This window comes from Macrobrachium nipponense, chromosome 31 (assembly GCF_015104395.2).
Source record: "Macrobrachium nipponense isolate FS-2020 chromosome 31, ASM1510439v2, whole genome shotgun sequence".
Classification (NCBI taxonomy): Eukaryota; Metazoa; Arthropoda; class Malacostraca; order Decapoda; family Palaemonidae; genus Macrobrachium; species Macrobrachium nipponense.
This window is the reverse complement of record NC_061093.1, coordinates 28,088,371-28,115,168: the sequence shown is the minus strand read 5'-3', so window position 1 is coordinate 28,115,168 and position 26,798 is coordinate 28,088,371. Positions and strand designations below refer to the sequence as shown.

The 26,798-nt window shown below is 36.3% G+C and overlaps 1 long non-coding RNA gene across 1 annotated transcript in view; it reads left to right on the top strand.

Annotated features, from left to right (window-relative positions):
* The window catches only part of LOC135206732 (uncharacterized), a 19,770-nt gene extending 2,110 nt beyond the window's left edge, over window positions 1-17,660 (top strand). The window contains exon 3 of the long non-coding RNA XR_010312826.1: window positions 17,001-17,660. This is a non-coding gene — a long non-coding RNA (uncharacterized LOC135206732). The remainder of the gene's footprint in view (window positions 1-17,000) is intronic.
* The last annotated feature ends 9,138 nt before the right edge of the window (window positions 17,661-26,798 follow it).

The following is a 26,798-nucleotide window of genomic DNA, read 5'->3' as shown; positions in this document are numbered from 1 at the left end:
GGTGAGCACGGACTCGGCAGGAGCAATCTGGAAGTTAATTCCCAAATTACACTCAGCAAAAAAATGAAGACTTCTTGTACAATATTACAGCTAATGCACCATGGAGGGTGTTTATCTTTAATCACACACAAGGGGAGGAACTTTAGTGCTTAAATGAAATGCTCAATGAAGACTTTGTTTCTCTGGGATGATCACAAAAGGTAGCATGCGGCCGCTAGGTAGAAAGGACCAAAGGGAGGTCCTTTGAGAAGTAGGAATTTGAATTGGAAAATGTGGGAGAGTTTATTTGACTTGGAGGAAAAGAACTGGCAATATGACTGTAACTCAAGATGTACCTGGGTGCCTTATGAAGAGGAACTTTGGAGAGGATGGTGTCGGCTTTGTCCGAGTTCAGGGCGCGCCAGTAAGCGCCTTTGTTAGGCCTATGGGCAGGCTGGTTCGGACATCTGTCCGGGGTCAAGGATTGTGCTGGACTGAGAACGTGTTCAGGTGCGAATCCTGGGCGTTGGGGCAGCATTTCCCCCCTGTTGGCAGGTCATCCTGGAAACAGATATACGGCCAGCGGAAGGTTCACAGGATAAGGGATCTTATGAGTAGGCGTAAGAAGTACCTAACTAGCTACACACTCCCCTTAGGATATGTCCCTAATGCTTAATGAGTTTTTATTCCCCACCCGCTACTCCGACTGGTGCCAGACATTCCTATGTCTGGCCTTCTTTGAGTTTCCCTCCTAAAGTCAGCTGATGTTAGGAGTAAAAAATGGCTGCTCTTCTAGAAAATAATTAGTTTAATGAAACTGGGGAGACGAGGCGATCTACAAACGTAAAAATACACACACACACATTATATATATATATATATATATATATATATATATATATATATATATATATATATATATATATATATATATATATATAATGATAATCCTATGTGGCCCCAATGAAAGATTTCTAGACCACTGGTAACAAGGTAACGAATCCATGCAATTATACTCGGGCACCACAAGGCTTTCGTATAGCTTCTTTCATAGTGCATCCATTTGTATATACTATCGTGCCCAAAAGTCCGTTATCCAGAGAGTTAATTCGCTGACTATGAAACACCGAAGGAGTTGAACAAGTAACTAATGGAAGACCCAACAGATGTCGCACCGTAAGAAAGGACGGGAACAAGAATGAGGAGTGGGAAGCAGGCATTTTTCTCAAGTTTCCATGTTGTCATGTCGATAAGAAAGTGATCATAAAGATTTTGTTTTTGACGATAGGGTCTGAGTGTAAAATGAGCAGTTAAGGAAATATGCGAAATAAATATGAGAATGAAAGTGCTTAGTAAGTTGTGATATTTTAGCTTGTTTACCTTCTCCCACTTCCTCAACAAGGCTACTGGATCTGCTTTCCTCAATTTAACTCGATGATGGACAGAGAGAGAGAGAGAGAGAGAGAGAGAGAGAGAGAGAGAGAGAGAGAGAGAATGAAAAAGCATTTTTTTGACATGTTTTTAGGCTTATAAGGAATGACTTCAGTTAACTGTTCCAATTATGAACAGTCGATTTTCGAAGATACTGGATTAAAATAATATTTCTTTCGATTCCGGCAGAAGTTTAACTCAGAAAATATTTTAGAATCGATTCCTTGAGATCCAAATTTAAAAAAAATTTATGATTAACATTAATGGACCAAATGGAAATCCACAAAATAATTTTTATCGTGTAAATTAGAGTTTTCTTATAAATCGGTATTCGTCACGCAAAATCTGTTTTGGACCAGGCGAGGTTATTTTTGGAACTACTCAAATGAATTTATGCGGTTCCAGGGTCCTTTGCACAGCGCACTTGTCTGGTGACGTCAACGAAAGCTGATTTTCGGTCATGTAAAGTCTTCTATCTTTTTCACAGTTGGCTGGTAGACGTATCAGTAGTACGATTAGTGGTCCGGCGATTATCCATTCCAGTTTATCCGCTCCAAGTTCCAACGTATTTCGAATAAACATTGTAGTTGAGTACTTAGGGTCCGTAATAGAGGATAGTGGAAGCATGGACCAAGAGGTGAGACACCAAATTCAGGCAGGATGGAATAACTGGAGGTCTGCATCAGGGGTCCTCTGTGACAAGAAGGTCCCTCTGAAATTGAAAGGAAAGTTCCATAGGACGGTGGTCAGACCAGCAATGTTATATGGAACAGAAACAGCAAGTATGAGGAAAACAGAGAAGAAGATGGATGTAGCAGAAATGAGAATGTTGAGATGGATGTCGGGAGTAACAAGGGAAGATAAGATTAGAAATGAGTATATAAGAGGATCGACAAAGGTAGCTGAAATATCGAAGAAAATACAGGAAAGAAGGCTTCGATGGTATGAACACCTGTTACGAAGGGAGGAACGTCATGTTGGAAGACATACGATGGAAATGGAAGTGCGGGGTAGAAGGAAGAAGGGAAGACCAAGAAACAGATGGCGTGATTGTGTAGGGGAAGATATGGTATTGAAAGGTATAAATGAGAACGAGGCACAGGACAGAAATCGATGGAGACGACTCATTCGCAATGGCGACCCCATATAAAAATGGGTTTAAGCTAGGAAGAAGAAGATTGTAGTTGAGTACAGATTACACTTTTAAGGTTTTGTGAGATTTCTATTTTATTTAACGTCAACTTCGTTTATTTTCAAGTAGGCTGTACGTTTTTTGAGAACTTTCCGTGCAGAATTGGGTAATTCTAAGCCAGCATTCCGCGGTACAGTAGGCTATGGCAGTTGCATGGCATTTCCCTATGTTATTTTACCTGCTGAACAAGAATTTAAAGTAATATTTATTCGGTCGACTGTAATTAAAGCGTAATTTACCTTTGAAAACAACATGAAGGTACAAGGGGTGCGATGTACCAATGTACAGAGTTCAAAGGTAAGTAACAGATTAGTTACAGTCGACCGGCAAAATATTACCTTAAACTCTTGTAAAGTAAGCAAAATAACATAGGAAAACATCAACTGCCATAGTCTACTTCGACTGAACAATCTTCGAAGTTTTGGTTCGGGGCCAAGAAACGTAAACAAACCGCCATATTTGAATGCTAGTAGGGGGTGTGGGATACGTAACCAACAGGAAGCCTTATGTCTTTTAAGGGGGGGGGGCGGTACAGGGAGAGGAAGGCACAGATACGAGTTGGTAAAACCAGGCTAGCATATGATGTGAAATAATTCCCAATAAATATCACCAACATCAAGAGCACTAAACCTTAGGAACATCAAAACAATTGATATAACTAAATAATGTACATAAAGATTAAGAACTTTACCTTACATGTTACATAAACACCTTCCTTTGTAAGTCAAGCCTACATTCGTCGACACGAGGGCAAAAGGCTTGTTTTCTCAAAAGGCCGTGATTTTGACTGTATACAATCCCTATAGTGTAAAGTATATCCCTACGGTATATCCCCAGCTGGATAATCCCTATAGAGTTAAGTATATCCCTATGGTATCTCCCTATGGTATATCCCTAGCAGGATAATCTCTATAGTGTAAAGTACGTATATCCCTACGGTATATCCCTAGCAGGATAGTCCCTATAGTGTAAAATATATCAGTACGGTATATCCCTAGCAGGATAATCCCTATAGTGGAAAGTATATCCCTACGGTATATCCCTAGCAGAATAATCCCTATAGTGTAAAGTATATCCCTACGGTGTATCCCCAGCTGGATAATCCCTATAGTGTAAAGTATATCCCTATGGTATATCTCTAGCAGGATAATCCCTATAGTGTAAAGTATATCCCTATGGTGTATCCCTAGCAGAATAATCCCTATAGTGTAAAGTATATCCCTACGGTATATCCCCAGCTGGATAATCCCTATAGTGTAAAGTATATCCCTATGGTATATCCCTAGCAGGATAATCCCTATAGTGTAAAGTATATCCCTACAGTGTATCCCTAGCAGGATAATCCCTATAGTGTAAAGTATATCCCTACAGAATATCCTCAAGAGGATAATCCTTATAGTGTAAAGTATATCCCTACATTATATCCCTAGCAGGATAATCCCTATAGTGTAAATTATATCCATACGGTATATCCCCAGGAGAATTATAAAGTATATCCTTAAAGGGTATCCCCAAAAGGATATATAATCCCTATAGTGTAAAGTATATCCCTACAGTATATCCCTACGGTATTTCCCCAGCAGGATAATCCCTTTAGTGTAAAGTATATTCCTACGGTATATCCCAAGCAGGATAATCCCTACACTGTAAAGTATATCCCAAAAGGATATCCACCAAAATAATCCCTATAGTGTAAAATATATCCCTACGGTATATCCCTAGCAGGATAATCCCTATAGTGTAAAGTACGTATATCCCTACGGTATATCGCTAGCAGGATAATCCCTATAGTGTAAAGTATATCCCTGCGGTATATCCCTAGCAGGATAATCCCTATAGTGTAAAGTATATCCTTACGGTATATCCCTAGCAGGATAATCCCTATAGTGTAAAGTATATCCTTACGGTATATCGCTAGCAGGATAATCCCTATAGTGTAAAGTACATCCCTAAAGGATATCCCCAAGAGGATAACGAGCGTTGGTTTCCTTTGTTGCCTCTCTGTCACGTTTTCATGGCTGCCGTTTGAGTTTTGTCATTCATTGTATGCGTAATGAATTTTATACATTACGATTTAAAACAACGGAAAATTAATTTCATTAATTACAGTTAACTTATAAGATACGAAAAGAGTAAAGGAAGAAATCAAATGCTCAGGAGGACATTATTATGGTTTACCATAGGTCCACAGTAGGTATATGACACTATAAAATTCTCTCTCTCTCTCTCTCTCTCTCTCTCTCTTCTCTCTCTCTCTCTCATCCATTGGTCACTATTCATTAACTCGGCAGTCGGCCTGAAAGCTGTTTGAAGTAGTTGTGTAAGAGCTGAAAGGAAGAATGTAAATGCTAATATAATAACCAAATACAATACTGTAGTACTTGTTGATATCACCACTTTTTGCAAGATACAGGGCCAGTGTGGCACAAGTGATGGAGGTGTAGATCAACAGATCACTGACGTCAGTTTCTAAATGAAAACGTGTACTACTTTTTTTTCTAGTGCAATTGACACACTTCTTCGCTGTCTTTATGATAAGTTTGTAAAAAAAGAAGGAAAGTCAATTTTCATAAAGAGTTTGTCTAAGGTTCTACGTGCTGATTCTGTCTCCATGGTTTAAAAAAATATACCCACCAATGAAATGTAACCAGTTATCATTGAAAGTTTTGCCGGGTCTTTGAGTGCATCCATATGCAGATCACGAACCAGGCATCCTTTAAAACAATAATATGAGTTTTTTTTTTTTTTAGGTCACTCAGCAGGCGAGGTAAGTGACCTTTTGGCCCTACACGCCTCGACCGGGTCACCCGCCTTCACTCATTCGGGAATAGGGCAGCGCACGCCCGCCCCCCTATCTCTCTCTCTCTCTCTCTCTCTCTCTCTCTCTCTCTCTCTCTCTCTCTCTCTCTTATATATATATATATATATATATATATATATATATATATATATATAATATATGTGTGTGTGTTTATGCGTCCTTATGGCCATTTCCGTAAAAGTACAGAAAGGGATTTGTTAGTAATTGTATTTTACATTCATATATATATATATATATAATATATATATATATATATATATATATATTAATATATATATATAAAAATTTTCAAGTATTTACACTGCATACATACATACATACGTAACACAACTCCAAAATACCTCCCCCCTGTTTCCAAACGTTAACAGACAGACAAACATAAACATCACGACTGATATTTAATTACCTCAGTTATTTTTCCCTCCTCAACTACTCGGGTGGAATATCATCCTTTTGAGTTATTATTATTATATTATTATTTCCCACTGAATATCCTAGGCCTATTTGTAGCCCATTTTCAAAACTCCCTATTCCCAACCTATTCCCGGCTCCTTATTTAACATTCACCCACTTGTTGTTAAGACCCCCATACACTGGACGATTGTCTGAACGACTGTCTGTATCGTTCTCTATAACACTGTGAATGGGCTTGCCTGAATGCATAAGTGAGCGGAGCTTCGTGTCTGAAAGATCTCGGCGGGAATCTGTCACGACCAGGTTGCTGGCTTGCGACTGAAGTCTGTCATACACAGATCGTTCAATGTATGGGTTTGTTTGCCGATATAACGCTATCTCGCGCGTCTCTTCTAGAGATGATGCCATATGTCTTTTCGAGACAAAATGTATGTGTGGGTCGATAACGACAATCGTTCAGGGAGAGCAGCGGTGATGTGCGTCAAAGCATTGCGTGTACTTGTGTGTGTGGTTGTGGTTATATGTTTGTCTGAGTGTGTGTGTCTGTGTGTATGTGTGTGTGTGAGTAAGTGTGTACTAAAAATGGCTGCCTAGCTGTGTATCTTTAGTAATGTGTATTTTTATATACTTTGCATGTATATATATGTATGTATGTTATTATTAATATATAATATACATTATATATATAATATGTATGTATATTATTATATATAGATAGATGTATATACATACAAACATAAAATTATGGGCCTTTAGCGATCGCAAGCGATCTCACCCCTGGGGCATCCTCGCCAGTGGAGCATCATCGAAATGGGGGTTTGTTTTTGCCAGGGATGGACCCTTCCCCATTCTCTGCTCCACCAGCTAGCCAAGTAAGATGGAATCTTCCCCCTGCCACACCGGTATAAAATATTTTGCACATACTTTATGAGGCATTGAACTTGCGGGTTTTTACGCCACGCCAGAGGTTGCCACAGTAGTATATGCAAGTATTTAATCCATTATGCATTGCATAACCCATATTTTGCATATATATAAGGCATTGAACTTACGGGTTTTTACGCCACGCCAGAGGTTGCCACAGTAGTATATGCAAGTATTCAATCCATTATGCATTGCATAACCCATATTTTGCATACATATATGGTATTGTACTTACGGGTTTTTACGCCACGCCAGAGGTTGCCACAGTAGTATATGAGGTTGCCACAGTTGTATATGCAAGTATTCAATCCTTCATGCATTGCATAACCCATATTTTGCATACATATATGGCATTGTACTTACGGGTTTTTACGCCACGCCAGAGGTTGCCACAGTAGTATGTGCAAGTATTCAATCCTTCATGCATTGCATAACCCATATTTTACATATATATAAGGTATTGAACTTACGGGTTTTTACGCCACGCCAGAGGTTGCCACAGTAGTATATGCAAATATTCAATCCATTAGGCATTGCATAACCCATATTTTGCATATATATATAAGGCATTGAACTTACAGGTTTTACGCCATGCCAGAGGTTGCCACAGTAGTATATGCAAATATTCAATCCATTATGCATTGCATAACCCATATTTTGCATATATATAAGGCATTGAACTTACGGGTTTTTACGCCACGCCAGAGGTTGCCACAGTAGTATATGCAAGTATTCAATCCTTCATGCATTGCATAACCCATATTTTGCATATATATAAGGCATTGAACTTACAGGTTTTACACCATACCAGAGGTTGCCACAGTAGTATATGCAAATATTCAATCCATTATGCATTGCATAACCCATATTTTGCATATATATATAAGGCATTGAACTGACAGGTTTTACGCCATGCCAGAGGTTGCCACAGTAGTATATGCAAGTATTCAATCCATTATGCATTGCATAACCCAATATTTTGCATATATATAAGGCATTGAACTTACGGGTTTTTACGCCACGCCAGAGGTTGCCACAGTAGTATATGCAAGTATTCAATCCATTATGCATTGCATAACCCATATTTTGCATACGTATAAGGCATTGAACTTACGGGTTTTTACGCCACGCCAGAGGTTGCCACAGTAGTATATGCAAATATTCAATCCATTATGCATTGCATAACCCATATTTTGCATATATATAAGGCATTGAACTTACGGGTTTTTATGCCACGCCAGAGGTTGCCACAGTAGTATATGCAAGTATTCAATCCATTATGCATTGCATAACCCATATTTTTGCATATGTGTAAGGCATTGAACTTACGGGTTTTACGCCACGCCAGAGGTTGCCACAGTAGGGTATGGAAGTATTCAATCCATTATGCATTGCATAACCCATATTTTGCATACATAGAAGGCATTGAACTTACGGGTTTTTACGCCACGCCAGAGGTTGCCACAGTGGTATATGCAAGTATTCAATCCATTATGCATTGCATAACCCATATTTTGCATATATAGAAGGCATTGAACTTACGGGTTTTTACGCCACGCCAGAGGTTGCCACAGTAGTATATGCAAGTATTCAATCCATTATGCATTGCATAACCCATATTTTGCATACATAGAAGGCATCCTGAGAACTGGTCCTCCTTCCTCCGAATAACTTTTGGCTCTCATCCTGAGAACTGGTCCTCCTTCCAAGGATGCCTGATGAAAAGGCTGATTACAAGACTTGTCTCCACTGCTACAATGAAACAGCCCATGTGAAGGATTTTGTCTGGTCACCAGTTGATGATGCTGCGCCATGTTCCAGAAGCATTGCGATTTTGTTGGTCCATTCGATGGTTTTGATTTACAGGATTGGGTGTGTAGGAGGTGGGGGGGCCTCCCGTTGCTGGTTGCTGCTGGGGGGAGCAGCAGTGAACACCCATCTTGCAGTCAAGTCCATCGAATAGACCAAGAAGATCGCAGCGCCTCTGGAACACGACGCAGCAGCATCACCTGGTGACAAGTCAAAATCAATCACAATTTTGGTTAATCACAGGCTGTTTCTTCTGTTTGTTTCTTCCTAGTTTCTTCTAGTTTTCGTCTTCTGCCTTGACCTTGCAGGTTTCTTCCTCTTTACTTGCATTGTCCTCTGAGGATCTTGAAACACTTTAGCTGCCAGGTTCTTGATGAACTCCCTGACAGCGTCGTATTCTCCTCTTTCATCAGCATCACATAGGAGCTCATTGGCATAGTTGGCCTTCTGCATGATATCCATCCTGCGATATCGCTCTTCTTCAGACCCTTGGCAGTTATCAGGGTTGAACTTAAGTGCCCGCTTCCTGTAGGCCCACTTTATTGCCTTCAAATTAGCATCCTCTGCAATACCTAGGATGTAGTATGGACAGCCATGACGTTGCATTCTTTGCAGGGTTTTGGCGGCTGCAACCAAATCTTCTCGATTATCTAATTTCTCAAGTTGCACCATAGCTTCGCTGTGTCTGCCAAGCAACAAGAAACATAATCCCAGTCTCAGCCTGTAGTCCACTTGATCGTCGTCCATATCCAATATTCTGAGGAAACATTCACTTGCTTCTTCCAGACGTCCAAGCTTATAGAACATGTTTCCTTTTACCTTGTTTTCTTCAACCAAAGCATCCACGGTAACTAGCCGTTCTCGTTCTTCCAATTTCTCATTCATTTTTGCATATTTCTTTGGAAGAGACTGAACTGTGGTTTCCTGGATATGGACCTTCTGATCGCCTAGATTCTTTTGTGTCTGATTACTGCGATTTTTCTCTATGGATTGATTTCTTGCGAGAATAGGCACTTCTTGTTGTGGGGCTTGCAATCTGTCTTCGAGTTGTGTCATCGCCTGGATCAGCCTCTTTCTTTCTGCCTCGTGGGACTTCACCTTCTCTTCGAGGTACCTGCAGTAGAAATCATTGTCCACAGCTTGGTTCTGGAGTTCTTCCAGTTTTTCTCGATGGCTCTCACATTCTTTCTCCTTCCGTGTAAGTTGTTCGTTTACCTTTTCAACTTCCTTGGCCTTCTGGAATAATGCGTCCTCCAACTCCTCTATTTTCCTCTGCAGAAGTTTATTTTCCTCTTCAGCGCAGTCTCGAGTTTTACTTATCTTTTCAACGTTATGCTTTTCTTCCGTGAACTCGTCGAGTAATTCTTGATTCGTTCTCATTAGAGCGGCTTCGTTAAAGTTCATTTCGTCGAATTCATCTAGGAGGAAAAGGTTTTCCGACTTTGCATCCTTCCATTCATCCTTCAGAAGGGAGATCATCTCCGTAGCACAGTAAAGGTCGTCGTCATTCTTCTGTGCGGCAGCATCTTGACCAATCTGGAGAGCCTTCTGGTCTTCAATGTACTGATGTACGCGGCCAAAAAGTACTCCCAGAACAAGAGCTACTGCGTTTTTACCAATAGATAATCCGTGATTTCGGATCCAATTTCCATTTACAAAAGGTACCACTGATCCAGTAAGGATCAGAGCCAATAGGATTTTCATAACAATGTTTAATTTACCAAGCGCAAACATGGTTGCCTTCTTTGCAACCGATCAAAACGTTCGAATCAGAAAACGCCACTAGAATTCCTGGAATTCCCCAGATCCTCATTTTGGCTCCGAGGCATTTTTCTTGCCTTGGGAGATTCCTCACGGAGCCTTCGGAAGGACTTGGAGTAATTGAAGGCTCCTGAAGACTTCGACGGCTTCAGAAACCATGCAAATGGAGACAACTTTAAAAACGAATCAATAAATAGACTTCGTCGGGAAAGTAACTAAAAAGAGAGCTGGAAATTTTAATATTTCAGTCACAGATGATTATGAACCAAAACAGATTTTACAAAATTAAGAATTAAAATTTTTTTTCTTTAAGGTTTTTTGATGAGAGAAGCGTAAAATTCTTTACCACACACACATACACATACACACACACGCATATGTTGTGCACGTATATATACATATACGTATATATACATATAGATACACACCTGCAAATATATATATTCATATGTATATGATGAAAGGTCCATAAAGCACCATTTACACGTTGCAACAAAACATTTCAGACTCTTTCGTCTGTGTCCATTTTCACTGGTAAAATATTTTACCAGTGAACAGGGACACAGGAAAGTGTCTGAAATGTATTGTTGCAACGTGTAAATGGTGCTTTATGGGCCTTTATCTTTATATATATATATATATATATATATTATATATATATTATATATATATATATATACTATATATTATATATATATATATATATATATATATATATTATATATATATATATATATATATATATATATATATATATATATATATATATATATATATAGTTGTCGTTACATAATAATGAAGCTATGCTTAGCATCATCCTTCTGTATTTGTCCATATATTGGGTGCCAGACGTTTATTTGTAAAAAGAAAATTGTTGAGATGGCTGTTTGTCTGTCTGTCCACTTTTTTTCTGTCCGCCCTCTGATCTGAAAAGCTACTGAGGCAACAGGGATGCAAATTTGTATGTTAATCGTCCACCCTCCAATCATTAAACGTACCAAATTGCAGCCCTCTAGCCTTAGTATTTTTTTTTTATTTAAATAGTGAAACCGAAAGAGTTCACTGCCTGAAATAATTGTAATACTCCAGTTTCAGATGGATATGGTTATATATATATATATCATCACACACACATACACAGACACAGACACAGACACACACACACACACACACACGCATATATATATATATATATATATATATATATATATATATATATATATATATATATATAGATTTGCTATTTTTGCTAGTCCCATGACCTGCAATTTCAAACCCCTAGATGTTTTGTGTACCTATTCACACCCATGTTGACTGCAGGGCTCCCTGACCGGGATCGAACGATGAACCATGTGAATGAGAGCTGATTGCCCTCCCACAAAAGATAGATAATTTTAATAATATATATAAAAAATTTTGACCACAATAGATAGATAGTTTTAATAATATATATAAAACAATTTTGACCACAATAGATAGTTTTAATAATATATATAAAACAATTTTGGAGTACAGTATGCATTTGAATGCTGTTCCTTTATATTTGCTGGTCTGCTGGTATAGTGGTTAGTGTCGTGGTATGCCACTCAGATGTCGTGGGTTCGCGTCTCCCGTAGGGTGACGAAAAACACTGGCTCTATATGGTGATCATTTACTACTGCAGTGTGGGGTCTGCGGTGGGAGGTTGAAACCACCATTCTTTGGCAGCTTGAATTTCGAGTCAATGGCCCCTTTGGTGTGCTAGTTCCACGTGAATAGGTTTCAGCTGCTGAAGTATAATAATAATAATACAGATGTAAAACTATAATTGCGTGGGTTTATTTAATAAACCTATACAACTTCGTTCAGATGACTATAAGGTGTAATCTTCCCTGATTCGTATTAAGGAGTTGCGTTGCATAACATCTCGTTAGATACGATAAGTATTCAAAGATTCCGTATTACCTATCCTTCTGAACGTCAGTGCCTCGGATCTGATGGACCAACCAGAGAAGGCCGCTGACAGTCCACATTATCCTCAGGTAATAAGACCCTGGAATCCATCAATCCCGAAGAGCTGGCACACCGAATCATAACAATCGAGGAAATTGATGTCGTCATTCTCTTGTACAGGGATTGTTCAGTCTTAACATTGACCGACATGATACACAGATACCCTGCTTATGTGAAAACGGATAAGTCGGTACTTAAAAAAAAGTGGGGTGGGGGGTGAGGTATTGACTCTTTCTAAATTGTATAAATAAAATTCTGAGATAAAAAAAAAAAAACTCTCCTTAGATACTTAAGATCTCTTCAGGAAACGCCGTCCGTCTCATGGGAATTAGGTCACATCTCTTCGTAAAGGAAGTAATAGAGGAGAAGGAAAATGGACTGATTCCCAATGGCCTACGAGTGGATTGTCTCAGTTCTATTTAGAGATTATCGGGTCGATTGGCGAGTTATGGTCTTTTGGAGGCCATTGAAGAACGTTTATGCGGCCGTCTGTCTTGTGTTACTGTCGGTCCTTATGGCTGGTGAAGACACTTCGTGGGAGAGAAGGTTAGGCCACTTTGCCTTAGTATTGATGGCAAATGCTTCGGTCTCTTCAACTAAAGGTTTATTTTTATTTTTATTCCGTTGGTCATCTAATAAGCTTATCATTTCTGAAGTTCACCTTGGTTATCTCTATTCATTTATATTTATTTATTTATTATTATATTATCATTACTATTTTGACCTAATTATTATTATTATTATTATTATTATTATTATTATTATTATTATTATTATTATTATTATTATTATTATTATTATTATTATTATTATTATTTGGGTTGCTTTAGGGTAATTAACATTTCTGTAAAACTACTGATGCTCTCTCATTTGGCTTGATAATGGAAAAATAATTATTGCTATCATAGGTGTACGTTTCCTGTCATTATTATCGGGTCCAATGATATTTTGATTGATGAAGAGAAAGCAAATTATTATTGATTTAGAGAATGCAAATAGTACTATTGTCTCAAATATGCCGATATTTCTTTGTATTCATAATAGAATCAATGATGTCTAAGTTAAGGACTGCACATATTAAAGCTGCAAAATCGTTTCCGTTGGTCGATGAAGTCCTAAGATCTTCACTGGGCCATTTGCTTCCCTTTCACACCTCACCACACTTAAGCGCCTTAGGGCGAGGGCATGTTCTGGCATAAGCTGGCTTATTCCCAGCCAACCACCTCTTATCACCACGTAACCACTGCGCCACCAGGTTGCTTTTCAAAGCATCGGCTTCCACGTTTCCTGCTGAGGTGCCCGATGTTTGTCACGCTAAAAGAGAACCACAGTTCCTTCTTACGTTTTACTGTTCTCGTAGGGAGAGGTTAGTGCCTTTAGTGCACCTCATGTGGTGCACTGTATGCATTACTTGAGGTTCTTTGCAACGTCCATTCGGCCCCTAGCTGCAACCCCTTTCGTTCTTTTTGCTGTACCTCTTTTCATATTCTCTTTCTTCCTCCTTGCTGACCACCCTTTCCTAACAATCGTTTCAGAGTACAACTGCTTTGAAGTTTTCCTTCTGTTACACCTTTCAAACCTTTTACTGTCAATTTGCATCTCTGCACTGAATGACCTCATAGGTCCCAGCTTGCCGAAACTCCTAATAGTAATTAAAAGGGAATATAAACCCGTGTACTTGTTATGTCTTGGTGTATTGATTTGTTTCTTCTCACCTCGACTGCTGGTTAATTATATATTTTTTTTATTCTTCTTGAATGACCTCTTTAGGCAGTCTCTTGTCATCGTCTCTCCTCTTGTTCTATAGGAGGTGCGTTCTTTGTGGAGTTTTATAATAAAACAGAGAAAAGAAATACAGTCCTGTGCGGCTGTACAATAAGAAGGTGGAACTGCATAGAGAGCTTTCGAGAATCATTACTATTCTCCTTTTCAGTCGTTATATAACTGTCGGCATGTTATTATTATTATTATTATTATTATTATTATTATTATTATTATTATTATTATTATTATTATTCAGAAGATGAAACCTACTCAAATGGAACATGCCCACCTCAGGGGCCACTGACTTGAAAACAAGTTTTTCAAAGGAATATGGCGCTCATTAGGAAGGAATAAGATGAGGTAAAGGGAAATTCAGAAGAGACCCCACTTATTAAAAAAGGAAAAAAATGATAAATTAACAAATAGATGAAATGTATTAAAATGGAAGGTGAAGAGTATTAGGGTCATAATGTATTACACCGTCTCTTGAAGCCCTGAAGTTCAAACTAGGTCATCCTCTGGGAGGCTGTCCGATTCCACCGTCCATCGGTGTGTGTAATAAAGGACCCCTAGAATAATAATAATAATAATAATAATATAATAATAATAATAATAATAATAATAATAATAATAATAATCAGTCTTACAAATTCGTTTCGAATGCACAACGGTTTTGTAAACTTTACGCCTAGCCACCTTAAGTATATAAAGACTATATATGTAAAATATATATTGTAAACATAATATGTAGGGGTCCTGAAGTACACACTGAAAATAGACATTGTTTTGTAACCTCTCGGTGGGGAGGGGGGGGGGGGGGGGGGCGCGACCATTTTTTTGCCTTCAAGTGAGCAGACCTTCGGAAAGTTGAACACTGCCCTTAGATAACTAAGGTAGTCTCCGTCAAATCTGGGATTTATGTTACATTTATGATTGAATTTTGATAAAAATAGAATAGTAAGGTTTTTTCTGTGTTATTTACCATGCTTACATTATTCGTGGTTATTTATCTTCTATATTTTATTTTTCTGTTTTTTCCATAATGGATACTTTCGTATTGGGTCACTCGAGGAAGTATCACTCAGCTTTTCCAATGAAGGTTTTGTAATAATAATAATAATAATAATAATAATAATAATAATAATAATAATAATGATAATAATAATAATAATAATAATAATAATACCGAGAATTTTTTTCATGTGTTAAACAAACAAGATTGCCGTAACATTCCTCGTAAAGATAAGCACAAGAAGGCTCCCACATAAACAAAACCTACCATGGTCAACTCTATTCGATCAAATCCGGTATTTTATAATTGGCATAAGAACACCCCAAATGAAACTCAGTTTTTGACAGTGGAGTCTTGCCTTGAGTGAACATAAAGTCTAAGTCTCTAAGAGCAGCTAAAAAGTTTCTTCGGCGCAAACGAGTTTTCTGTACTGCAGATAATGCTATATGAGCTGCGCCCCATGAAACTTTCACCCACGGCCCGGTGGTGGCCTTTCATATAGCGTTGCCAGACACAATATCATGGCTAACTTTAACCTTTAATAAAGTGAAAATTATGTATGCTGCAATTTCGTATATTTGATGATTGGAAGGTGGATGCTCAACATACCAATTTGCAGCCGTCTAGCCTAAGTAATTTTTAAGATCTGGGGGCGGACAGAAAAAGTGCGGACGACAGACAAAGCCATCTCAACAGTTTTCTTTTACAGAAACCTAACTAAGTACAACTTGGTAAAATTTTACTAAAACTTGATAACCGCCGATTCTTCTTGAAACGGATGGCTCTTTTGTTTTGTTTTGTTTCGTGAGAAACTCCAGCCTTACCTCACCGCCAGAATGTTACCGACCCTGTGTGCCTACGTCTTGACCTCGTCTCGCCACGATAAATAACTTACATGACTCATCATTTCAGCTTGAGAACTCGTGTCGAAATTCTTTTTCCTCTCCTAGAACCACTCGTCCATAGTACCCATAACGTAAAAAACACATCTGATTTATAAAATGATATTTTAAAGCAAGATTCTGATCTCCTCATGGTAAGTTTTGATGTTGAGTCCATATTTCCCAGTATTCCAGTTAGAGAAACTATCGAAATTATTTTAGTTAAACTTTTTCCTCTGTCTGATTCTATTTTTAAAGGTTTTACTCGTTCACTAGTTAAGCAACTTTTAGAATTGGCCGTGCAGGACACGACTTTTATTTTTAAAGACTCTTGTTTTAAGCAAACTGAAGGGATGGCGATGGGCAGCCCACTTGGTCCCACCTTCGCCAATATTTTTATGAACTCCCTGGAGGAGACCATCTTTGACAGTTGCCCCCTCAACATTTACCCCCTATTTTACAGAAGGTACGTGGATGACACGTTTGCATTGTTTAGGTTTGATTTTAATGCTGAAGCTTTCTTAGAATTTATTAACTCTCAACATCCTAATATTAAGTTCACCATAGAGGAAGAATCCCATAACTCCCTGCCATTTTTAGATTTACTTGTTTCCAGAGACAATAATAGCTTTCATACAGGAATTTACAGAAAGAGTACATTTACAGGTTTAGGGGCAAATTTCTATAGCTCATGTAATTTTAATTTTAAATTAAATGCCCTCTCCATCCTCCTTCCGGTTGGGTAACTTTCCACAACGAAATAGATTTTTTCGTAAACTTTTAACAACTGTTTCCCCTCAGTGCACTTTTATAGAACTCTCAATAATTTTTTTAACATGAAAATGAACCCCCCACCTCCTATACATATCGTTCCAAAGTTAATCATCTATGCTAAGTTCCCTTTCCTCCATGACAATTCCTTCAAAAAGAAAGTTATACAATTAATTAACAATGAATTACCAGCCTTGAACCTAAAATTAATTCCGAAAAATCCTCTAACCATCCGATCTCTCTTTTCAGAGCCAACGACAGATTAAGCCCGCCTTTGATGCCCAACATAGTCTATAAATACACTTGTCCCAGATGTAATCGGGGTACTTATGTTGGATGCACGAAGAAGCTGCTACAAGTTCGTTTCTGCGCCCACAAAGGATTCAGTTTCCGAACAGGATGCTAACTATCTAATCCAGAGCTATCCAGCGTCCGTAACCACTCTATTACCTGTCGCTCCCGCTTGGACATCGGTGATTTTAAAATTATTGGATCAGCCAATAAAGACGATGAGTTTTTAACAACGGAATCCATTTTAATCAAAACCAATGTACCGAATTTAAATGCCCAGTCCTCGTCAGTTCAGTTGTTCATAGCCTAACCACTTGTTTGTTTACTTCAGCTCTTCTCTCGTCTTTTGTATAGTTTTGTGTGTGTGTGTGTGTGTGTGTATTTGTGTGTGGGTGTGTTTTTTCTTTTTCTTTTTCCCCGCTTTGTCCTTCAGTCACCTATTTTTTACTCTGGTAGGTTGTCTCTCCAACCTAGTGTTGTTGTAAAGTAATTTTTACATTTTAAATGTTTTAGTGTCCAATTTTAAATATTATACCGTGTTTTATCAGTGACGAGTCTTATATGTTTGTATTTTTATCAATTCCCCAGCCTTGAAAATGCATCGAAGCGATGTGAAACGTCGGCAATAAATTATGTAAGTTGAGACATGCCTTTATCTTTCCACTTTGTGATATCTGTTGGGCTTGAGCCCCCTTACTAGTCTTATATATATTATAATGTATTATATATCATATATATATATATATATATATATATATATATATTATAATAATCCTAAATATTATTTAAATATCTTATATCTTTAATCCTATAATCTAAATATATATATATCTACTATATATATAATTATATAATTAATTTATTCACATATAATATAATATTATAAATATTCCTATATTCCCCCTAATATCCTATATCTATAATAATATATTATACATATTAATAAATATTATATAGCTAAATTATAATCTATATCTATATCTATATCATAATATATATCTATATATATATATATATATATATATATATATCTATATATATATATCTATATATATATATTCTATACTATATATATCTATATATATAATTATCTATAACTAAATCTATAAGGTATATATATATATCTATATATATATATATATCTATATATATATATTTCTTTATATATATATATATATATATATATATATATATATATATACTATATATATATATATATATATAAGTTATATATATATTTTATATATATATATCTAATCTATATACATATCTATATATAATCTATATAAGATATATACAGCATATATATATATAGAGATATATATCTCTATATATATATAAAAGAAGAAGAGGAAAACGGAAGAGAAGTAAACAAAAATGAAATGACAGAAAAAAATAAGGAAAACAAAGAACAAGATAAAAGTATGGATGCAGAGATACTCATTGATACTACATATGAGGCAATAAAGCAGCATACCTACGAAGAAATAATTACGATATGACAACAGAAAAGCAAATCCCGAGAGGCTCTACCCAGATCTATACAATGACGGGAAAGAGGAAAAAATAGACAAGAAAGAGACAAAATCTGCAACCTTTTGAAAAGAGGGAATTGCAGATTTGGAGAAAGATGTTTACTACAAACATCCTAAGATATGACAAAACTATGAAATATATGGTAAATGTGCATACTTAGATGGATATGGGGATGATTGCAGAGATCTGCATCCAAAAATATGTAAAAACCTAAAAGAAGGAAAAGGATGTAAGTTCGACAAAAAATGCAAATATATGCACCCTGTAGCCATGAATCATAATCAAATAAATAACCAACCAAGTAATAAATCCAAAATAAGAAAGAAACAAATAAAGAGAGAAATCAAGAATATCAGGTAAAAGAGAAAAGCAAACCACCAATGAGATATGCAGAGGTGTCAGCAAAAAATTTCAAAGCATCAGCTCCGAAATTCTACTCAAGAGATAATAACTGTATTTATTATGCAAGAGGATATTGCAGAAACGGAGAAAATTGCAGATTCAGACACAAAATGAATAATTATGATGAAGGAAGATCAAATATTATGGAAAAGTTGGATTTTTTTTAATGTCAGAATTTCTGGAAATGAAAAAAAGAACAACATACCAGAACAGGAAAGGAGACATGGGAAAATCCTTATTACTACCAGTATTAAATGAAGGAGAAAAACACGCAAACCATCATAGTGATGATGCGCAGGGTTAGTTACGAGTAACTCAAAAAGAAAAATAGAGTAACTTAGAAAGAACTAACCCAAAATGAAAAGAAAATAGATATAATGAATATAAGTGAAACCTGGTATTTCCAAGAGACTGGGAATGATGATCAAATAAAAGGGTTCAAACTTATAGATCAGATAGAAAAAATAGGAATCAAGGGGGAACCGCAATATATGGGAAAGACAAAAAACAAGAAAAAATATATGAGAAATATAGTAACTCAGAATGTGAACTAATAGCGGTAGAATTTGAATCTGAAAAATTGATGAACATAGTAATATATAGACCTCCTAATACTAAAGAGTTTGACTTAATAATTGAAAAATTGGATGATATATGTAGAAATCTCAAGGACTGGTACTATTCTCCTATCTGGTTGACTTCAACTTTCTTTCGTAGAATGGAAAGAACGAATAGGAGATTGTGTTGTACTTATACATATAAAAAAGAGAGTAATAGTAGTGCAGAAGATAAGAGGCAATTTGAAAAGCTATTAGATATGCTACTAGAATACAACATTCAACAAATAAATCACCTGCCAACAAGAAAGGAAAATACTTTAGACCTAGTATTTGTGAACGAGATGAATTATGTTAAAGAAATAATAGTTTATAATGCGAGTATTTCAGACCATAATGTCATAGAATTAACAGTTCATTCCAAAGCAAGTGAAAATAGAGATAAGCAAGAAATGAAAAAGTGGGAAGGATATGGAAAATACAACTTCTACAGTAAAAATATAAAATGGTCAGAAATTAATGAAGAATTAAACAAAGATTGGGATAACACATTTTCGTTAAGTGATGACATAAGGGTAAATACGGAGATATTATATAAAATATTGGAGAAAATAGTGGAAAAATTATATACCGAAGAAGAAAAGTAAACATCATTCATGCATACCAAGAGACAGAAGGATCTTGTTCCAGAAAATCAGAAAGTGGAAAAAAGGTCTTGCAAAAGAAAAAAAAATGCATGGAAAGTTTTATAGAAACTAAAAAGTAAGATAGAAAATGCAGAACAAAAGATTATACAATCAAAAGAAAATGAAAAACGGGACTTGGAAGAAAAAACCCTATTAAATATCAAGCAAAACCCCAAACTATTATACTCATATGCGAAGAAGATGAATAAAAGAAGAATAGAGGCCCTCTGAGAATTGAAGGGAGATTAACGAATGAAAAAAAAGGAAATTTGCAACATACTGGCAGAACGATATAAGAGAGGAATTCACCCCTAGAATAGATAATGAAGATAATGATATAGAAGTAAGGGATGAAAATAGTGAATATTTAGCTGACATAGATATTAATGAAGCTGATATTGTGCAGGCTATTAATGAAATTAAAAATGGAGCTGCTGCAGGCCTGATGGAATTCCTGCTATTTTGTTAAAGAAAGTAGTTCATTCTATCGCAAAGCCACTTGCAATATTATTAAGACAAAGTGTAGATACAGGCAAGATTTATGATGAGCAACAAATTAGCATATATTACCCCTACTTTCAAAAGTGGATCAAGACTAGAGGCAAGTAATTATAGGCCTGTGAGTCTAACATCACATATTATGAAAGTGTATGAAAGGGTAATGAAGAAAAATATTATGAAACATTTAATAAAAAAATAATTTGTTTAATAAAGGACAACATGGTTTCGTACCCGGAAAAAGTACACAAACCCAACTGTTAGTCCACCGTGAGAACATATTCAAAAATATGAAAAGCGGAAATGAAACAGATGTGGTTTATTTAGACTTTGCAAAAGCTTTTGATAAAGTAGACCATAATATATTTAGCGAAGAAAATTAGAAAACACAATATCGTGGGATAAAGTAGGAAGATGGTTAAAAGAATTTTTACACAACAGAAAACAGATAGTTATTGCAAACGACGAGAAATCGGATGAAGCCAAGGTAATATCCGGTGTACCGCAAGGTACGGTGTTAGCTGCAATACTGTTTGTTATTATGATTGAAGACATAGACAATAATGTTAAGGATTCGTAGTGAGTAGTTTCGCAGATGACACAAGAATAAGTAGAGAAATTACTTGTGATGAAGATAGGAACGCTCTACAAAGAGACTTAACAAAGTATATGATTGGGCAGAGGTAAATAGGATGGTATTTAACTCTGATAAATTTGAATCAATAAATTATGGAGACAGAGAAAGAAAGCTATATGCATATAAGGGACCTAATAATGAGACCATCACAAATAAGGAAGCAGTTAAAGACCTTGGTGTGATGATGAATAGGAACATGTTATGCAATGATCAAATAGCAACTCTGTTGGCAAAATGTAAAGCAAAAATGGGAATGTTGTTACGGCACTTCAAAACAAGAAAAGCTGCACATGATTTATGCTTTATAAAACATATGTTCGTAGTCCACTTGAATATTGCAATATGATATGGTACCCACACTATCAAAAGGATATTGCACAAATAGAGAGTGTACAAAGGTCCTTTACAGCTAGAATAGAAGAAGTTAAGGACCTAGACTACTGGGAAAGACTACAATTCTTAAAATTATATAGTCTAGAAAGGAGAAAGAGAACGCTACATGATAATTCAGGCATGGAAACGATAGATAGAAAGGAATAGCAGAAAATTACATGGAACTAAAAATATCAGAAGAGCAAGCAGAGGTAGATTAATAGTGCCCAAAAACTATACCAGGAAAAATAAGGAAAGCACACAGGACATTAATCCACTACGCACCAGCATCGATAATGCAGCGTCTATTCAATGCGTTGCCAGCTCATCTGAGGAATATATCAGGAGTGAGCGTAGATGTGTTTAAGAATAAGCTCGACAAATATCTAAACTGCATCCCAGACCATCCAAGATTGGAAGATGCAAAATATACCGGAAGATGTACTAGCAACTCTCTGGTAGACATTAGAGGCGCCTCACACTGAGGGACCTGGGGCAACCCGAACAAGATGTAAGGTCTGTAAGGTCTGATATATTGATATATATATATATATATATATATATATATATATATATATCATCATATATATATATATATATATATAGATATATATATATAGATGTATATATATATATATATATATATATATATACTATATATATATCTATATTATATATATATATATATATATATATTATATATATACTATATATATATATATAATATATATAGATATATATATATATATATATATATATATATATATAATATATATATATATATATATATATATATATATATAAATACTATATCTATATATCTACGGAACAGATGTTTTGACCGTGGCGTTTAGTACGTATATATACGATTGATATTTTCTGCCTTTCTTTCAAGGTTAATCCTCAATAATATATTTTCTCTAGGTCCAAGGAAGTGTTGTTGAACATATCCAAACAAAACCACTTTCTCTCGAACCCCCTTTTATCAAAATTTTCCTGATTCTTAAATTCTAATGCGGGAGTTCGCCAATCACTTGGCGACATCGCTATGTAGTGAGTCAACACGCTGCTGGGCTGGTTCGTTCTCACATGAAATTTTGGTCTTTCGACGCAGGGGTAAAAGGGCTATAATCCTATCTAATTCAACTTTGTATCGGTCGTGGGTCACTTTCTTTTGTTTTTCTTTTCCAGCTCTGGCACAAATGAAAAATAAGTACGTAATTGTACTTTAGTGACATTATTATTCCTACTGAAATATAAGAAAAATATACTGGAACGTTGCAGAACAAAAGGTTAGATGTAGAACGCACAAACTTTCATACATGAAACAATACCTAAGTACCATATTCTAAATGAAAGCTATGCACAGTTGGACATAGGTTTCCCTGGTACACTGTCCTGGTAGGGATATACCGTAGGGATATACGTACTTTACACTATAGGGATTATCCTGCTAGGGATATACCATAGGGATATACTTAACACTATAGGGATTATCCTGCTAGGGATATACCATAGGGATATACTTAACACTATAGGGATTGAAAAATACTATATAGGGATTTATCCAGCTGGGGATATACCGTAGGGATATACTTTACACTATAGGGATTGTACAGTTGGACACAGGTTTCCCTGGTACACCGTCTTGCGAGACTTCGAAAAATTACATGGTAACAGTGTTTATTGAGGGAGATGGGGGAAGAACCCCTTCTCTGCTAACAAGAGTTCCACCAATAAGTTCTGGAGTTCGTTTGGTGGGATGAGTTATTAGGTATGGTTGGAGCAAGAGACACACACGGAGTAAAAAAAAAAAAAAAAAAAAAAAAAAAAAGTTTATATCGCTGTAATGAAGATTGTTGTCTCACTTGTAATATAAGTTTGTTTATTAAGGTTCCATTTAACTTTCGGCCAAGACGTTATCTTACAACCGTGTCTATTATTATATATCGGTCATATTCATTACACAATACTTAAAATTGATCAACATTTTAAAGTTATATTGGTATTGCCGAAAATCACGAACATCATAACAGGATATTTTAACCTTATCACGTAAGCCAAGTTTACAGCATCAGTTGCAGCGCGTTTCCTACAAATTTTACAATAGGAAGCTATAAAGAGAAGCGCAGCAGCACTTGATTGGATATACCCGAAAATTCAATGAATTTGTTGAGTCTCCGACACTTAGCTCCTCTCTCTCTCTCTCCTATACTACTATGAGATTCAGGGCCTCTGTAACACGGTTTTTTCGCAATAACTTTTTATCTATGCATTTCATAAATATAACGCTTATTCAGAATACATATTATATCAACACATAAATTTTAAGTGTATTCTGCACTACGTAGGTTGAATAAATTTGGTACTTATAATGTAAAAGTGACCTTTTTTGAAGACAGGCCAACTTACTCAGAGAAAAGGTTTCGAACGCACTCGTTACGTAACTTATGACAGCATTTCTTCCCTCTTTCTCGATGGATGATTGGCTATACGTAACGAAGGCTAAACCTCTGGCAACAATGACATACAAATTTAAATACAAGCAAAGCAGTACACCTTTATGAACTCTGAAGCCTCTCCACTGATAATTGTCATAATGAACAAACCAACAAAATTTGTTAATACATACAAAAACACTTCGATTATTAGTCTAACTCCCAAAATAAGTTTCCAAAGAAATTACAGTCTACTTTATAGGTCACAATCAGATTGACAAGATGTAGGGAATAGTTGGTAATTATCAAAAACATAGTAGACAAGCTTGATTTGATAACTGCTATATCCAATGCCAAGCAATTTTTATTTATTGGCTATCTACCTATTTACTGAAAAAAAATAGCCGGTACCGTATATTGGCTTTAAACCTTCACCAATAATTATCATCAGAATGGTGACTTCATGAGGCTCCACCCACTTTCGCCTCGTTATAATTCAGGATAACACTGAAGGCTACCATGGGCATTGTTGGATTAGAAAATTTAACTTCTGGCTATAAAAACTAATTTCTCGAGTAGTTGTAAGAAGTGCTAAATGAATATTACTGCTATACTGTTGCGGCACTACTGCTACAGTAGTATTACTACGCTAGCGCTGATACCCCACCCACATCTATGTATCGTTCCGCCATTCATAAAGTCTTTGGGTTTCAGAGCCGATGGAATTTCTGTCTGGTGGATGGGCGGGGCAACATTTAGTCAAAAGGTGTTTGTTTACCTTGCTTACGTAATGAATGTTTTTCGACTCTTGGCTCGTAATCATTGGCCATGGCGTCGGCTAGATCATTTTTACTCTATAAAAATTAAAACTACCGGGTTTAGGTTATTGATAATGCTGACAAAATTTGTGTGGTTGTAAAATATACATATGTCAACTTTCAGCTATATCCGATGCTTTGACAAGGAGCTAAGTCCAAAAAACCGTGTTACAGAGACCCTGAATCTCATAGTAGGGTAAAAATATCTGGTATGGTTGCAGTTGGGCGTTTGCGTGAAACTGACAAGATCCTAGATATGCGTTTGTTTAAAAAAAAAAAAAAAAAAAAAAAAAATTAAACCTGGGTAGTCCCTTGTACAATGCAGCATTAATGTAAGAAATAATTTGGAGTCTAAATTAAATGGTTGTCCTGCAGTAAGCAGTGAGGTTAGAAATCGGAAAATAGTTTAATGATAGGGTTTGCTTTGTTTGGGTGTTTGGTGATAAGTGACAAGAGGTTAGATGAATAATCCAAAATAACATTTGCGCTGCAAATGTTATTTTGGATAACGGGTGAAAGTGTATGGTTAGGGTTTGCTTTGGTTGGATGCTTGGTGATTAGTGACCCGAGGTAAGATGAATAATTAAAAGTACAGTTGGTGTAAGTATGTAATTTTGGATAAAGGGCGAAAGTTTATGCCAAGAACTGATGCATTCGAAGTTAGCGCTAGTTTCAAATTGCCTAATCCAGGACTGCAGCAATTAAAGGGCTTAACTCGCCACGGATTATTGAGGAAAAATGTGAAACACTTTGGAATATTTAGGAAAGAAAAGCTGTGCTTCCAAGCAGGTGATAACAGCAGGAAACCCCAAAGGAACTAATGATTTACGTAATTTTTTACGGATAGGTTGAGCTATTAAACTTAAACGAGCGGTGAAGATGGCATACACCACTTTGTATTTAAGTTTAAATAGATCCAAGTAAAGTTGCCTGAAAAGTGTTAAAATGCTTAATGCGCTACTGTGCATGGAGTTGTGTGTCCGTTTAAATGACACCTTAGTTTTTAATGAAAACCTAATAATTTGCGATATTCTCCAAGCAATATAGATTATCCAAACAGGTTACAGGAGTCCAGAGGGTAGTACTTTTTTTAAAGAATCGTGCTAGAAGAAGAAGAAAAAAAAAAAAGTTTGTCTGGTCCTGGAATATGTTAGTTCTCATTATGAGGTTATGAATGCGGTCTAGGCTGTATATCGTCTCTGCCCAGGCTTGTCAAAATTGATGACGAGTGAGAAATACATAACTCCTGTGCCTTTCAGGGCCGTGTCTAATTGATTTTCGTTGATAAAATCTTACCAACGCATCGGACATGGATCGCATTTGGGATATAGCTTGTTTGAAGCCACAGCCTAATTGGCAAAAATATGCAGTGATGTCCAAAGTCGATAATTAAGGCATTTTAGGGTAAATCAAAAAGATTTAAAGGGAAACTTGTCTAAATCTAGCAGGCTCGTAGACAGTGGCTAATAAAACGTCATTACTAAAGACTTTCCAACTCAATGACTTGCTTTGCTAGACGCCAGCCCATACACTTGATGAATGAAAACCCGGATGTTGGTAGTGGTGGTAATAGTAGTGTATGGAGTTCTTATTTTGTTTCACACTCAAACACCTAAGTAGTGTACTACAGTAAAGGAATGGGCGTCAAATTAGAAGATTAATAGTATAATACAGTTCCATGGCGCAATTCACGTTTCCTTTAACTTGAAATATGCTCAAAGTCTTACATACAATAACACACATTATGGAAAACATTGTTACCCTGGAATTTGAAGGACACGTAAAGTATCTTTCAGATGCCCACGAAATGTA